The following is a 3,028-nucleotide window of genomic DNA, read 5'->3' on the forward strand; positions in this document are numbered from 1 at the left end:
TGCATTTCCTGTTTCATACGTGGTTGTTCTGCTTCCATCTTCTATAATTAAACCTGCATCTCAATTTGATGCCTTGCGGCTCTTGCTTGGGATTTCTCACTGAAAACAATCCGCAAGTCAAGCTTCTATACATCCTTTGCATGTGCATCGTTTGCATGTTTCCAAATTTGCTTAAGATTGACAAGAAGAAGTTGACTAAAGCCGAGAGGTCTATGCCAATTTAATCAGTCCGAATCAATCCATATACAGACGTTGCAACAAATATATATTCTGCAACTGGTGACAAGATCAACGAAGGCTTACTTGTACGAAACGACTAAGGATCTGAGAACGTGACTATTCTTGTCAAGAGTGAACCAAACCAATTCTATAAAACTTATGTTGAAGGATCACAGTCAGCAACTACATTCCAACTCCTCTCTTCTCAGACGATCGTTCACGATTACATCTTGCTTCTTCAAGCACAATAAAATTATTCCGTGATTTTTTGTGTCACAATTTTTAAATTTTTACATTAGTTTCTTAAAATGTTGCCTGTGATGTTTGTTAGAAAAAATTCAAAAACATGAAACAAATGAGACAACACAAAACATACGCTCATCAAGGTAAATTTGATTCAGTTTATAATTTTTTGATGTTTCAATATTGAAATTTTAAATTTAGTTTCTTACAATGCTTCCTGTGATGTTTGTGAGAAAAAATTCAGAAAAATGACACTTTTGAGAGAACACAAAAAAGGAGTTCATGATGGTAATTTTGATTTAGTTTATTATTTTTGGATGTCTCAATATTGAAATATAAAGGCTAAATTCCAGTTGTTGCCACCAGAGTTACCACACGCAATACACTATACCTATTTACTATACTCACTATACGAATTTACTTTATTTACTACACCAAATTACGTACTATACGGCACACCTCTACTGGGTAATGGTGTAAGTAAAGTAAAGTAAATGCAAAACACCTGGAGAGTAAGTGGAACACTACCGCTGCACTAGCGGCGGATGAATGAATGGCGCCCGCCACAATGTCAGGTTCGCATCTTTGGCTATTATCCATCCTCCACCCTTTTTGCCGCTTTAAAAAAAATTTCTCTTTGATCCTTTTTTGTTTTAAGCCCAAAATGATTTTTCTACCACGCTGATAGGTAAAGCACGCGTGCACCATTACCGTTGCACAGGTAACTCTTAGTATAACCTGTATAGTGAAAGAGGTAGAATTTGTGAAAAATGGAATCGAAAGTGAAGCAAAGCAAGAGTGATACGGGGAATCTAGGGAAAACTAATTCCAAAAAGAGCAGGAAATCAGAAAAGGAAAATGCTTTGGAACAGGAGCTGAGGGCGAAAATTGCTAAACTTGAGGGGGAGAATGTGCTGCTGCACGAAAGGAACGTCGACGTGACTGTAAGTATTGTAACTAATAAGATTAAGCAGAGGTTTTAAATATTTTTTTGTTATTTAGTAAGAATTGGCCGAGTCTAAGAAGAATCTTGAAGAAAGTCAACTTTCCTTAAGTGCAGCCAAGGAAAGTATACTGCAGTTAACACTTCAGAAGCACGTGACAATCTTTGCTGGGGTATTACCTGCACCGGTTGCTGATGTTGTTGCTGATGTGACTGTGACTGAGGAGCCTGTCGCTGACGATGATGAGTCGTCTCGGGACTCAAATGATGACAATTCGTCGTCCTCCGACAAAGAAAAGGTAACCAATAGATATACCTAAAGTTGTAACACGATAAAAGTCATTAATATGTGTACCATCAGGGCTGGGAAGAAAATTTCTTTGACAAGCAAACTCTAGCAGACCTACAGCAAGAAGTTGATGACGAGCTGGCAGCCAAGAGGAAAGCCCTCAAAGTCTTGCGAAAGCAAAACAAGTCACTGGAGTATACACTCCAGTATACTATAGCTGAATACTTGTCAAAGCTGATGAAGTCAAAGTGGTTCAACCAGTTTCTTGTGAAACACAAAATGACTAATGAGCCTTCGAAGAGGGGAGCAAGCACAAAGGTGCCCATGAGCAAGAGGGAGAAAAAATTATTGCTTAGTAAGTTATTTTCATTTATTACCGTAGAATTTACCTTGCTAATAGTGAGATTTTTGCTTTTCTGTAGGGACCACCAAGAAAGCTTGGTCAAAACTGGAATCTGTGGACCTAGATAGGGCTGCGCCCGTATTGGTTGGCCGAGTTTTCAACAATGCGAGACCGAAAATCAAGCTGAACTAAAGTATATATGTGTTGTTAACAATTGTTTGCAATACAAAACATTGGTTAAGCTACTTACTTGTCACTTTTAAGTCTTCCATTGATCGGTCACTTTCAAGACAACATTCGTTGCTGCTGCGTTTACTTTCATTGTGGCACTTGTGGAACCTCTATTGGCCATGAAACGCAACTCGATTTCAAATGATTTCTCTCTATTGTGATTTGAAACATGTTGTTTAGCCCTCTTTTTTTGGGAGGGAAATTCAATAAGCTCTGCTGGATGTGTGCATGTGGAGAATGGATCTTGAGAGGGGATCTTGATAAACTGTTCCCTTTTTCAATTGTGAGAAGCTAGGAAGAGACCGGTCAAGCATTACTGAAGGGATCTTGGGAAGCCGTTCCCTTTTTAATTATTGCACATCTGAGAAGATACCGGTCAATCATGGACACAGTGATCTTTTGGGGAAACTGTTCCCTTTTCAATTGTGAGAAGCTAGGAAGAGACCGGTCAAGCATCATCAAAGGGATCTTGGTAAGCCGTTCCCTTTTTTCAATTTAGGTTTTTCAGTGAAGAGACTGGTCAATCAATGATGATGGAGATTTTTGTATTTTTATTGCGATATTGTAGCATAACCATCAGCAGACATGCCTACATCAACATGAAATGAAAAGTTTTATTTTGTTGACGGTTGCTTCTGCTTACGCCTAGTGGTGGCTTTGTTAGTAGAAGACTTCTCTTTTTTTAACATCTCATGCCGTTTTTTGGTGGACTGGCCGTTTGATTCAAATGGACTGTAGCCTGTTTTGTGCATTTCTGCTG

At 38.7% G+C, this 3,028-nt stretch overlaps 1 long non-coding RNA gene across 3 annotated transcripts; it reads right to left on the minus strand.

Moving 5' to 3' along the window:
• Positions 1-751: 751 nt before the first annotated feature.
• LOC124198218 lies at positions 752-2,660 on the minus strand. Of its 3 annotated transcripts, none has more exons than XR_006876519.1 (4): positions 2,084-2,660; positions 1,813-1,986; positions 1,586-1,721; positions 752-1,200 (listed from the first exon to the last, which is right to left on the minus strand). It is a non-coding gene; the product is annotated as an uncharacterized LOC124198218 (long non-coding RNA). The 3 variants fall into 3 exon arrangements; XR_006876520.1 differs by lacking the exon at positions 752-1,200 and adding an exon at positions 1,225-1,511; XR_006876518.1 differs by lacking the exon at positions 752-1,200 and having other exon boundaries at positions 1,225-1,721.
• Between the last annotated feature and the right edge of the window lie 368 nt (positions 2,661-3,028).

The sequence above is a fragment of the Daphnia pulex genome, chromosome 7 (genome assembly GCF_021134715.1).
Source record: "Daphnia pulex isolate KAP4 chromosome 7, ASM2113471v1".
NCBI lineage: Eukaryota > Metazoa > Arthropoda > Branchiopoda > Diplostraca > Daphniidae > Daphnia > Daphnia pulex.